The sequence below is a fragment of the Mesoplodon densirostris genome, chromosome 2 (assembly GCF_025265405.1).
Source record: "Mesoplodon densirostris isolate mMesDen1 chromosome 2, mMesDen1 primary haplotype, whole genome shotgun sequence".
In the NCBI taxonomy this organism is placed as follows: Eukaryota; Metazoa; Chordata; class Mammalia; order Artiodactyla; family Ziphiidae; genus Mesoplodon; species Mesoplodon densirostris.
This window is the reverse complement of record NC_082662.1, coordinates 120,502,920-120,517,858: the sequence shown is the minus strand read 5'-3', so window position 1 is coordinate 120,517,858 and position 14,939 is coordinate 120,502,920.

The following is a 14,939-nucleotide window of genomic DNA, read 5'->3' as shown; positions in this document are numbered from 1 at the left end:
CCCTTGGGTTCATGGGGTTGTTCAATACTGCCAGAAATATTTACTCTTTTTCCCAGCTGAAACCTGACAAGATATTTGAAAGGATTTTTTTAAAGTAGCACTATGGTCAGAAGTCGGTCAAATTGGAAGCTGATATTCAGAGCCTGATAGGACCTTTTTTTAAGGCCTTCTCCCCTAAGCTGAATGAAAGAAAATACTCCAAAAAAAAAAAAAAAAGTACAAATCTAGAACATAGAGTTCTTTTGGTTTGTATCTTAGTTAAAGATTTCCCTGATATAAAGAAGCAAAATGAAGATAATGTATAGTTGGATGGGTGGATCAACGCTTTGAGATTATTCAGGCTGCAACCCAATTCTTTGAGGAATTAAAAACAACTGTCCTGGGACTTCCCTGGTGGTGCAGTGGTTAAGAATCTGCCTGCCAATGCAGGGGACACAGGTTCGAGCCCTCGTCTGGGAAGCTCCCACATGCCGCAGAGCAACTAAGCCCATGCATGAGCCACAACTACTGAGCCCTCGTGCCATAACTACCGAAGCCTGTGTGCCTAGAGCCTGTGCTCCACAACAAGAAAAGCCACCACAATGAGAAGCCCGCGTGCTGCAACAAAGAGTAGCCCCCGCTCACAGCAACTAGAGAGAGCCCACGCACAGCACGGAAGACCCAACACAGCCAATAATTAATTAATTAATTAATTAGGAAAAAACTGTCCTTGTCTTGTAAGATCAGAAGTGCAGCTCTAGAAAAAATGCAAAGCCAACCTATCCTTTTTACCAATTCCCAAACCTCCCCATTCATCTCAAAAATCTTGTAGGTGTCATAAAATTCTAGATATAGAAAATAAAAGTCCTTCTTGGAGGAACTTGCACTCTTACCCTGTGCCATTTCTTTGAAATTCAAACTTCAGAGAAGTAATCCTTATTAGGAAAAAAAAAAAAAAAAAGGAAAGGCTATTTGGAAACTACGTACATGAAAAATTTTCAGTCTTCACAAATATTAGTAAAAAATTTAAGCCATCTGAGCAGGTAGTTTTAACTTATTCCACCTGCCTGAACCACAATTTTGACCCAACTGTTCTTTTATAAACCACTGAGTTTTGTATTATCATAGCTGTCTCATGGCTAAAATTTTAAAATGAAATTTGTAAGACTTCTGTTTGCATCTGTCTGTATGTTTATGTATGTCTATGTATATATGTTATAATACATACATACGTAGGTTTTTTCTACCTTCAGGTGGTACTGCCAAAATTAATTTGTAACGAGCTCTACTTTACTGGCTTAAAGAAATTTAAGCATTTATATAAATCAACTATACTCTCAGTAATACAGAAATTAACCCAAATGTTTGCCAAGGTCACATGATGTAAGATAAGCTTCTGTAAAATAAAGCTAGTTTAAATTTGTTGGTTTAATTCAAACAGGCATGTCTTCAGAGTTATCAGCATTAAATACCATACTTTTATTTTACCTAGGTTTACTAAAAGTCAAATAAGCTCCCTTTATCTCTGTTAGAGAATTTGTCAGCAAGAAAACTAACTTATGACGATGGTTAGCTGTTTAATGTCTCTTAAATTGTCATGAGGAATCTAAACATAGATGTTCAGAACAAGTAAATTAAATATATGTAAATAAGATACAAGTTTGTAAGTGAACTTTTGAAGAATTATTATGCTTTATGGTACATCTACTTAAAAATAGTTTCCAAAATTATTTTGGTTATTTGAATCCTAAAGTTACACTAAGGTAGCTTAAATGATGGATATTTGTCGAATATCTAGATCATTTCCAAGTTTATATAAAATACTGAAACATTAAGTACTGAATGTAGGTTTATCCACTTTTGACTTCCTTTTACAGAGGAACTAAAGATATTTTCATCTCTTAGTAAACATGGTTTGTGTCACATTGAAAAAATGTACTATGAGGAAGAATATGTTTCCCGAAATTAAGAAATGTATTTGCAAATTTGCCAATCTGCAGAATTGGCAAGTGACAGTCCACAATTGCTTACTTTTTAGTTTTCACTAGGAATCAAGAGATTCTTAAGGATAAGAATTATAATTAATATAAAACTACTAGAAATAATAAGGGAAACATTTCTATACAAGACATGGAGATGTGTTTTTGTTGGGGAAAAAAGAGTAATTTTGTCCTAAAGTAAAATGTTTATTCCAGGATGAGAAAGAGAAAAAAAGAAAAGAAAAAACAGGACAAAACTAGAATGTATATAAAAAGTTGGAGAATATTTGTGGAAAAGGATTCTTGGAAAAGAAATTTTGGGTGTAGTCAAGCAGGAAGGTGTGGCTAAGATCGGAATGGATCTATTTAAATTTTTTTAATGAATTTTAATATCAAAAAGTATCCTGGGGCAAAATTAGACTTGGTCTTCTGTCTGTTAAAAAAAAACAAAGTTTTATTGTATTATTGGTCTGCTCTTAATATAAAAGGCTGTGAAAGTTTATTATCATTATTTTTTTAATCTTTCTGATAATCTATCTGGAAAGCAAATATTTTGTGTCTTACCAAAATAATTTCTTGTGCTTCATGTTGCCTTTATCAGGTCATTGACTACTTAAGAAAACACAGTCTTCTCAATATTAAAAGAGCTAAGTTTTGTTCATAACTATGCAACCTTCTGCATTTGCCTTTAAAATATTTTATTGTCACTTTAGTTAAATAGATAATTAAGTATTATTTCATAATGATCTGTGATCTTATTTAGTCAAATGTTCAAACCTTTTGTCATTTTCACACGTTCCCAAAATCAAATTCTAAATGCAGCATTTTTTTACCTCAGAGTTAACACTGAGATTTCCCAGAGACCCCCTTGGAATTCTCAAGGGATTTGGCTCTCAGCTTGTAAAGGAGAGATGTTGAACTAATTAGGTTTATTTGGTATGCTAAATTACATGGGAAGCATTGTCAAATATGGATGATAAACCTTCTTAGGTTATATGTGTATGGATATATGTTACTGATACAGGTATTCCAGAAATTGTTTAAAGATTCTAGAATTGTGTCAATACACTCAGTGTCCAATTATCATCCTAACTTATTGTGTAACACAGAATTAACTACATTTCCTTATGAAATGAATTATCAGATTTTTATCCATGGGCATTTTAAGTCTTTTGTCATTAACAGACAGTTATTATTTTACTCTAATGCTTTTGCAAAAGTGAGACTCATGGAAAAGACTCTACCAAGAATCCTTGACCACTGACACTGCTACCAAATTACAAGGTATCAAATCTTGCATGCATATTTCACAACAGAAAAACGCTCCATCTGACATCTGGTCCTGTACAAATGCTCAAAATCAACTTTACTTGAATGAGAAGCTGCTGATTTCATGAAGTAGAATGCTTCCACTTGAGACTTTGGAACAAGAATCCTGGTCCTTTCACTCTCATCATGAAATACCTTCTCCCCTTTGTACCTGCTTCACCACTCTTCTTTTTCTTTCTGTCACTTGTAAAGATAATGCTAGCATCTGTATTTCTGGGGCTTTTGCAAAGGGGGAGACCTATTTGATTATTGGGTTTGCCTCCAAAGACCCCAGTTGGTCTATGATGCTGGTGATTTTGTAGTCTGCCTGTTACAAACGTCTCCCTGATTTCCAATGCCTCAGTTTCTCTGGACCAAATGAAATACCCTCTATATCCTGTTAGACTCCTAACCTTGACCCTGTAAGTCAATTTCTCTGTGTCCAGTTAACAACTAATAAAAAGAGAAATCAGAACAACTAACAGAAAGAGAAATCAGAACAATACTCTGTGCAGTCTACAGACCCTTAACTCTTAAATCATAAATCATCTGACCTCCAGGGCTTGGGTGGTCACTCTGCACTCCTATTCCAGTATTCTCCACCATGGAATACCTCTTTTGGTGGTGCCATCTGTGCTCCTCCCAGGTTTATCTTTTTTGTTTGTTTTTTTCTTTTGTTTTGTTTTTTGCGGTACATGGGCCTCTCACTGCTGTGGCCTCTCCTGTTGCGGAGCACAGGCTCCGGACGTGCAGGCTCAGCGGCCATGGCTCACAGGCCTAGCCACTCCGCGGCATGTGGGATCTTCCTGGACGGGGCACGAACCCATGTCCCCTGCATCGGCAGGCGGACTCTCAACCACTGCGCCACCAGGGAAGCCCCCAGGTTTATCTTTATCTGTGGAGGATAGTGCCCCTTCATGCATGGAAAGCTCAGTGTTTAAGTAATTGGGAAATGGTGGGACACTATGGTCTGAGCTAACTCTTTATGTCTCTGACTGTCCACAATCAAACCAAGGCTTCACGTTGGGCTGCTCCTCTCAACTAAAATTACAGATCAATTGAGAATTACCGGGAGGCATTCCTGATTCAAAATTTGCTTCCTGTGGCAGATACCTACTTCCCTGATTAGCAGGAAGTGTAAATGAGGCTGTGATCAGGAGCCTCTCCTTAACTCTTAAAGTTATCACAGAAGCTACTGGCAAAGCGATAGCTGCCTGGCAATAATCTGTAGACTCTCTGGCCAAAGTTGTTCTTATAATAGAATAGGCCTTGATTATCTTTTAGACCGAAAGAAGGTGTCTGTGCTCTAGCCAACACCACTTGCTGTACTTGGAGTCACACTTCTGGGGAAGTTGAAACTCAGCTACCTAAGATTACTGAAAAAGCCACCTGGCTTAAGAAAGTGTCTCCTACAACAAAAACTTGCCAGAAAGTGAGCATAGAGGGAAACTACCTCAACATAATAAAGGTCATATATGACAAACCCACAGCAAACATCATTCTCAATGGTGAAAAACTGAAAGCATTTCCTGTAAGATCACAAGACAAGGATGTCCACTCTTGCCACTTTTATTCAACATAGTTTTGGAAGTCCTAGCTGCAGCTAGGACTTTTTCAGAGAAGAAAAAGAAATAAAAGGAATCAAAATTGGAAGAGAAGAAGTAAAACTGTCACTGTTTGCAGGTGACATGATACTATACATAGAAAATCCTGAAGATGCTACCAGAAAGCTACTAGAACTCATCAGTTAATTTGGTAAAGATGCAGGATACAAAATTAATACACAGAAATCTCTTGCATTCCCAAACACTAACAATGAAAGATCAGAAGGAGAAACTAAGTAAACAACCCCACTTACCATCATATCAGAAAAAAAATACCTAGGAATAAACTTACCTAAGGTGGCCAAAGATCTGTATTCAGAAAATTATAAGATACTGATGAAAGATCAAAGATGACACAAACAGAGAGATACACCATGTTCTTGGACTGGAAGAATCAATATTGTCAAAATGACTATACTACCCAAAGCACCCTACAGATTCAGTGCAATCCCTATCAAATTACCAATGGCATTTTTCACAGAATTAGAACAAAAAATTTTACAATTTGTATGGAAACACAAAAGGCCCTGAATAGCCAAAGCAATCCTGAGAAAGAAAATCGGAGCTGGAGGAATCAGGTTCCCTGACTTCAGACTATACTACAAAGCTATAGTCATCAAAACAGTATGGTACTGGCACAAAACCAGAAATACAGATCAATGAGACATGCTGGGAAAACTGGAGAGCTACACGTAAAAGAATGAAATTAGAACAATTCCTAACACCATACACAAAAATAAACTCAAAATGGATTAAAGACTTAAATGTAAGGCTGGATACTATAAAACTTTAGAGGAAAACCTAGGCAGAACACTCTCTGACATACATCGCAGCCAGATCTTTTTTGATCCACCTCCTATAGTAATGAAAATAAAAACAAAAATAAACAAATGGGACTTAATTAAACTGAAAACCTTTTGCACAGCAAAGGAAACTATAAACAAAATGAAAAGACAACCCACAGAATGGGAGAAAATATTTAAAAACAAAGCAACCAACAAGGGATTAATCTCCAAAATATACAAACAGCTCATGCAGCTCAATATCAAAAAAATAAACAACCCAATCAAAAAATGCATGGAAGATCTAAATAGACATTTCTCCAAAGAAGACATAAAGATGGCCAAAAAGCACATGAAAAGATGCCCAACATCACTAATTATTAGAGAAATGCAAATCAAAACTACAATGAGGTATCACCTCACACAAGTCAGAATGGCCATGATCAAAAAATCTACAAACAATAAGTACTGGAGAGAGTGTGGAGAAAGGGGAACCCTCCTACACTGTTGGTGGGAATGTAAATTGGTACAGCCACTGTGGAGTACGAAGGTTCACACACAGTATGAAGGTTCCTTAGAAAATTAAAAATACAGCTACCATATCCTACAATCCCACTCCTGGGCATATATCCTGAGAAAACCATAATTTGAAATGATACGTGCACCCCCGAATATTCATTGCAGCACTATTTACAATAGCCAGGACATGGAAGCAACCTAAATGTCCATCAACAGAGGAATGGATAAAGAAAATGTGGTATATATATACAATGGAATATTACTCAGCCATAGAAAAGGAACAAAATAATGCCATTTGCAGCAACATGGATGGACCTAGAGATTGTCATACTTCGTGAAGTAAGTCAAACAGACAAAGACAAATATATGATATCACTTATATGTAAAATCTAAAAAAACGGTACAATAGAACTTATTTTCAAGACAGAAATATAGTCACAGATGTAGAAAACCAACTTATGGTTACCAGGGGGAAAGTGGTGGGAGGTGCTGAGGGATAAACTGGGACATTGGGATTGACATCTACACACTACTATATATAAAATAGATAACTAATAAGGACATACTGTATAGCACAGGGAACTCTTCTCGATATACTGTAATAACCTATATGCAAAAAGAAGCTAAAAAAGAGTGGATATATGTATATGTATAACTGATTCACTTTGCTGTAGAGCAGAAACTAACACAACATTGTAAATCAACTATACTCCAATAAAACTTTTTTTTAAAAATTGTCTTCTTCAATGCAGTCTTTCTTTGATCTATTTGATCTAAGTTGTTTTGGGCCATGGGGACTGTGGCTTTGGAGTGGGAATTATTCTGCTTATAGTCATTTTAATAGTCTCCCTGGTGTGCTGTGTTGTCTCAAAAGCTTTAAGTGCAAATATGTAGCCACTGGCAATGAGACAAATGATCTCCCTTTGCCTAGAATGTCAAAAATGAGCTGAAGAAAACCGCCAACTAAGGGACTGAGACCTCCATATACTAACCTATGGAGAGAGTCAACCTGACTCCAACATCGACAAGAAGTGATAGCTTAGAGTGGGGATTAGAGTGGGGCTAATACCTTACATTTTGATCAATACTCTCAGTGCAACTGAAAGTTTGATCAAAATGGGGGGAATTGATACAGTTAATTAGTATACTGGGATCCACAAAAATTTCAGCTGCCCCAGTGGCCAGCCACATCACAGATTTAGACCTAAGTTAGCCTGCACTTACAGAAAACACCTATCAAGGAAACCTAAAATACATCAACTAGAATTTTCAAACTCAAATCTAACTAGCTTACCTTTTCCTAGAAAATAGGACTTTCCAGCCTTATAGGAAAATACCGGCCCTCCTAGCCAATCATGCCTTGTTTTCACATTGCCTCTTATAATTCCCTATAAAACTCACTCTTGGGGGCTTCCCTGGTGGCGCAGTCATTAAGAATCTGCCTGCCAATGCAGGGGACACGGGTTCGAGCCCTGGTCCAGGAAGATCCCACATGCCACAGAGCAACTAAGCCCATGCACCACAACTACTGAGCCTGTGCTTTAGAGCCTGAGAGCCACAACTACTGAGCCCACGTGCCACAACTACTGAAGCCCGTGAGCCTAGAGACTGTTCTCCACAACAAGAGAAGCCACTGCAATGAGAAACCCACGCACCACAACAAAGAGTAACCCCCACTCACCGCAGCTAGAGAAAGCCCGCACGGAGCAACGAAAGCCAACGCAGCCACAATAAATAAATAAATAATAAATTTATTAAAAAAGAAAACAACTCACTCTTGCCCAAAATCCCTCAGGAAATGTGCTCCACTTCTTGTGAGGCAGTTTACACCCCCAATCCAAAGACTGCTTTTCCTTGAATAAAAATCATAAAACTTTTCTTCAATTGTTTTAGTTTTGTCATTTGACCAGACAAAAGCAAAGAGCAATATATAGTTTACACACTAAGAGACCAAAATTAATAGTTAGTATGTAAGCATATGAATGCTTACTATGGGGGAGGCACTTTACATATATTACCACGAATACTTACAATTTTGGAAGGTGAATTACATCATCCTCATTTGCACACAAACTATTGAGAGATAAACTGATGCGTATTAAAATTTTTTAAGAGTTTATTTGAGCAAAAATCAATTCCAATTGGGCAGTGATGAACTGAAAGTGGTTAGGAGTGCTCCACAAATAGGAACTTGGAGAAAGACTTTTATAGAGAAAAGGTGACAGCAATGCAAGGAAATTATTTGATTAGCTATAGCTTAAGCATTTGCATTATTTGGAAAAGAGTAGTTGGCTGTTTGTAACTCATTGTGAAGGTGAGCAGAATATGCCACTCCAAAATATGCTTCTTTGGCATAAGAATTATCTTGATCTGGTTATTTTTAAGAAATAGCAGACACTGGAAAAGTTCTGAAAACTGAGAAGTTACCTGTTGTAAGGGAAATTTACATTTATAAGGGAAATCTCCACTATAAGTGTGTCTATATACACCAGGAAGAGAAGGATGACTCTAAATCACAAGAAACTCTTATCAATGGAGAAGTCACAGACTTAAATCTGCATAACAACCTTACTCTTTACTGCGCTTTTCTTGATAACCTCCCAAAACTGGCTCCCCCTACTCCAAAATCTTCCTTTTGCCTTTAGCAGAAGATAGTATTTAAGGTGATGGCTTTGGCCACTTCAGGTAGTCACTCAGTTTTCCTGGGTATCTCCCATGTATACAGTAGTTATGCCTATTATTAAAATTCCGTCTGTTTTTCTCCTGTTAATCTGGTTTTTTATTAGGGTGGGGGGATGTCTCAGCCAAGACCTCAGAAGGGTGGAGGGAAAACTATTTTTCCTCCCTGGCAGAACCAAAACAGAAAGAGGAGTCTTTCTTTCCCATCAGAGATGGGGGAAAAAACAAACAAACAAACAAACAACAACAAAACTAAAGAAAGAACAAAGTACAAGATGTTTCTAAAAGAAAGTGATTATAAATATAGGGGCACACAATTTATTCAAAACTGCAATATGCCAATGAGAAAGGAGAATTCTTTAAGAGGAATGGTTCAATTTAAAATGTATACGTCTGAAGTAAAAACCTATCTAGGCACAAAATAAAAAATAAAAAAACTGCTTTAAACTCAAATACAAACAAAAATTGTAAAGCAGCCAGAGGAGAAAACACATTCCTTCAAACAAGCAACAAGATTTACCCCAGACTTCTCAACAGGCAGTATGGAAGTCAAAAGACAATATAATGATATTTTTTCAGTGTTGAAAGAAAACAAAAGTGTCAACCTAGAAATTCTGTATCCAGTGAAAATATCCTTAAAAAGCGAAAGAAAAATAGAAACACCTTCATCCCCCCAAAATAAAATAAAATAAAATGTATATGTCTGGAGATAGGAAATGTATGAATAACTCAAAAGTCAGAAAAGTCCAGTGATTAAGAGTATGGACTTTGTAGACAGGCAGACACAGATCAAAAGCCTCATTCCTTACCAGCTGTGTAATTTTAGACATATTAATCTTCCCTTCTAAGCTCTATTGCCTCATCTGTAAAATGGAGATTACTATTTACCATATAATGCTGTGAAGATTAAATGAGAAAATCTATAAATTGTGCTGTTAATAAATAAACTTCAACAGAGTAAATTTAAATATCTTATTGGCTTTATTCAATAATTCATGAATCAGGCAGCATGCAATCTAGCAGATAGAAAGGAGTTCTGAGGAGCTGTACAAAATGAAAGACTTTTATAGGCAGATAGGAACAGGAACAAGGAAGTTGTACTAGGCTAAAAAAACAGATTGGTTATGGCAGGGTCACTTTCCTTTAAGGGATGGCAAGGGTCTATCAGGCAGATTACCTAACTGGTGCTTATTAGGCAATTCCTGATTGATGAGTTTAAGATTCCATTTCTGGGAGAGCCAAAACTGCAGTAAGTCTCAGTTTCATGATGTGGTATTTAGCATAAGTGATTCCATTTTGGGCCCGTTGTTTTTAACAATGTTTCATACAGAACCTGGCAAACAAATTTAGTCTTTATCATTACTGTTAAAAGACTAGGAGATGATGAAAGAAATTGAAGATGACACAAACCAATGGAAAGATATACCATTCTCAGGGATTAGAAGAATCAATATTGTTAAATAGTTCATACGACCCAAGGCAATCTATGGATTCAATGCAATCCCTACTAATATATCAATGGCATTTTTCACAGAACTAGAGCAAATAATTCTAAAATTTGAATGGAAACACAAAAGACCCTGAACAGCCAAAACAATCTTAAGAAAGAAGAACAGGGCTTCCCTGGTGGTGCAGTGGTTGAGAGTCTGCCTGCCGATGCAGGGGACGCGCGTTCGTGCCCTGGTCCAGGAAGATCCCACATGCCGTGGAGTAACTAGGCCCGTGAGCCATGGCCGCTGAGCCTGCGCATCCGGAACCTGTGCTCCGCAATGGGAGAGGCCACAACAGTGAGAGGCCCGTGTACCACAAAAAAAAAAAAAAAAAAAAGAAAGAAAGAAGAACAAAGCAGGAAGCATCACACGCCCTGATTTCAAACTATACTGCAAAGCTATAGTCATCAAAACAATATGGTACTGGCACAAAAACAAACACATAAATCATTGAAACAGAATAGAGAGCCCAGAAATGAGCCTATACTTACATGGTCAGTTAATCTGAGGCAAGAATATACTATAGGGAAAAGACAGCCTCTTCAGCAAATAGTGTTGGGAAAACTGGATTTCTATATGCAAAATAATCAAACTGGACTTTTTCACACCATATACAAAAAAAAAAAAAAAAGATGGGTTAAAGAATTAACTGTAAGACACAAACCATAAGAATTCTAGAATAAAACATAGGTGGTACACTCTTTGACATCGGTCTTAGCAATATTTTTTTTGATATGTCTCCTCAGGCAAGGGAAACAAAAGCAAAATTAAACAAATGGGACTACATCAAACTAAAATCTTTTGCACAGCAAAGGAAACTATCACCAAAATGAAGAGGCTACCTACCAAATGGGAGAAGATATTTGCAAACAGTGTATCTGACAAGGGGTTAACATCCAAAGTATACAAATAACTCATGCAATCGCACAACAAAAACAAAACAAAAAAAAACAATTAAAAAATGGCAGAGATGGGACTTCTCTGGTGCTGCAGTGGTTAAGACTCCACATTCTCAATGCAGGGGGCCCAGGTTTGATCCCTGGTCAGGGAACTAGATCCCACATGCATGCTGCAACTAAGAGTTCACATGCCACAACTAAGGAGCCAGTACAACCAAATATAACTAACTAAATAAATAAATAAATAAAAATTAAAAACGGCAGAGGACTTGAATAGACATTTTTCCCAAGAAGACTTACAGATGGCCAACAGGCACATAAAAAGATGCTCAACATCACTAATCATCAGGGAAATGCAAATCAAAACCACAATGAAATATCACCACACACCTATCAGAATGGCTATTATCAAAAGACAACAAATAACAAGTGTTGCTAAGGATGTGGAGGAAAGAAAACCCTCATACGCTGTTGGTGGTAATGCAAATTGTGCAGCCACTATGGAAAACAGTATTTGAGGAGATTCCGCAAAAAATTAAAAACAGAACTACCATATGATCCAGCAATTCCACTCCTGGGTATTTGAAGAAAATGAAAACACTGATTGAAAAGTTATATGCACCCCTACATTCATTGCAGCATTATTTACAGAGCCAAGATATGGAAGCAACATTCGTGTCCATCTATAAATGAATGCATTAAAGAAGGTATGATGTATATACACAATAGAAGATTACTCAGTCATTAAAAAAAAAGAAACCTTGCATTTGTGACACCATGGATGGACCTAGAGAATATTATGCTAAGTGAAATTAGTCAGAGGAAGACAAATACTATATAACTTCACTTATATGTGGAATCTACAAAGCAGGACAAAAGGACAAACATAATAGAGTCATAGACACAGAGAACAGACAGGTGGTTGCCAGAGGGGAGGGGGGGTGCCAAAGAGAGAAATAGATGAGGGAGACTAAGAGGTACAGACTTTCACTTGCAAAATAAATGAGTCATGGATATGAAAGGTACAGTGTGGGCCATATAGTCAGTTAAAAAAAAAAGACTAGGAGAATCTAGTCCACTGCTTCCAGTGGGGGATGGTGTTTATGGACCCACTTTGGGAAGGACAGATAAATGCTAGAAACTCAATTGACCCCACTCTAGATACTCTCAGATTCCAGCCACTTGAATTAGAAGCTGCTTTTTTCTTTGTTTCTCTGCTTGGTTGGGTTCTGTTTCTCTTCTTCTTAATACCCTGACCACCCTTTCAGCAGATCTCTGTAATTGCTTTATCAGTCCTTTCTAGGGTTTCCTTGTTACAGTCACTTCCTCAAGAGCCAAGACACACAGGCAACACAACAATCAACCGCTGACCCCCAAAGGAGGAAGAAGTCTGAAAGGAAAGGCAACCACAGAAGGGAAGAGGGAAGAAAAAATGATGGAGCTATAGAAGCTCTGGTTTGAAGGGGCTCAGCCAGGTCCACACACTAGCATCAACTGTCCAGCCTGAAAACTTCCTTTAGGAATTCAGGTCTTTGTGTTAAAGCATTGTCATCTTTAACAATCTTTAGTTAGGCAAATAACCTAAGTTAGGTGGATCATTAACTTCATAGTGTGAATTTTGTTCACCATTCACTGTTTTTCAGAACAGCAGAGTGCTGAAGAATTTTGATGAGAGGAGAGAGAAACAATATGAGAGAAGGAAGGGCTATTTCTCAGGAAGCAAAGACCCATTGATCTTGGAGAGATAGCAGTGAGCAGCCGCAAGCAGCAGCTGGAAGCAAGACCGGGATCAAACCATGTTCGCGGTAGTGAGAGCGCCAAATCTTAACTACTAGACCATGAAGGCCACTGGCTAAAGTCTGGGCCCACATTCTTGTCTGCCTTGAAAAAAATTTTTTGACAAGGAGACAGAAGGTAGAGAGGAAAGTAAGGCATTTATTAGAAAAGCAGAGTACATGCCGACAGATGCATGGGTGAGCTCAGAGAAAAGTTGCGCCTTTGGGAAGTTTAAATTATTTATTTATTTATTTTTGGCTGTGTTGGGTATTTGTTGCTGCGTGAGGGCTTTTCTCTAGTTGTGGCCAGCAGGAGCTACTCTTCGTTGCCGTTCGCGGGCTTCTCATTGCAGTGGCTTCTCTTGTTGCGGACCATGGGCTCTAGTCGCACCGGCTTCAGTAGTTGTGGCTCATGGGCTGTAGAGCTCTGGCTCAGTAGTTGTGGCGCACGGGCTAAGTTGCTCCATGGCACGAGGGATCTTCCTGGACCAGGGCTCGAACCCATGTCCCCTGCATTGGCAGGCAGATTCTCAACCACTGTGCCACCAGGGAAGCCTGGAATTAAATCATTTATAAGGGGGCAGTCTTCCGGGTCTTTGTTTTCCTCTGGCCAATAGTCTTGTTTTGACCTCATGGCTGATTTGCCTCAGGGCCCTCCCTAATGTGCATGTATATCCTTAAGCCAAGGTGGATTTCAATGCAAGGGCCTTTGGGAGAGCTAGCACAACTTTTTATGGTCTGTCTGGCGTCTCCTCCTTTTTGACCCCCAAGATGCCTTTCTGCTCATGTGCAGTTGAGGTCTCCCTGAACCCAAGGATGAGAAATATGTGACCTCTTGATCTTTTACCCAAGCAGGGCTTAGCCCCTCTCTGCTCCTCCCATTACTGTTATCTTAAAGTGTCTACAGGAGACAAAGTCCAGCTATTTACCCTGTCCCTGTTGTTTTTTCTATCTTGAAGTATGATTAGGAGGCTGGCTGTAAATGTCTAACATGGAGTCCATCTATTTCCTGCCTCAAGAAATATAAACAGGCAGCTGGTTGTAAATGTCTAGCCTGGAACCCATCTATCTCCTGCCTCACAAAGACAGAGTGAGGGACTTAGAGAGCAGAGTGTTATTTATCTCTGAGGACCTAGGTTAGGAGGGGAGAGATGAGAGCTGGTTTTAGACCCAGCTTTGCCACTGTGTGGTACTGGGCAAGGCTCTTTGCTTCTCTGGACCTCAGTAAAGTAAGGGGGTTCTTTATCAGATATGACTTGCAAATATTCTCTTCCAGTGTGTGGCTTGTCTTATTCTCTTGACAGTGCCTTTGCAGAGCAGAAGTTTTTAATTTTAATAAGGTCAAACTTCTCAATTCTTTCTTTCATGGATCATACTTTTGGTGTTGTATTTAAACAGCCATTGTCATACTCAAGGTCATCTAAATTTTCCTCCTTTGTTATCTTCTAGGAGTTTTATAATTTTGCATTTAAGTCTATGATCCATTTAGAGTTAATTTATGTGAAGGGTGAAAGATCCGTGTCTAGAATCGTTTTGTTTTTTTTTTTTGCATGTGGATGTCCAGTTGTTCCAGCATTATGTGTTGAAGAGATTATTTTTTCTCTATTGTATTCCCTTTGCTTCTTTGTCAAAGATCAGTTGACTATATTACGTGGGTCTATTTCTGGGCTCTCTGTTCTGTTCCATTGATTTATTTGCCTCTTCTATTATTTTTTTAATTTATTTATTTATTTGGCTGCGCAGGGTCTTAGTTGTGGCACGCAGGATCTTCGTTGCCACGTGCAGGATCTTCCTTGCGGCATGTGGGATCTTTTAGTTGTGGCATGTGGGATCTAGTTCACTAACCAGGGATCGAACCTGGGCTCCTGCATTGGGAGCACAGAGTCTTAACCAATGGACCATGAGGTAAGTCCCTGTCTATTCTA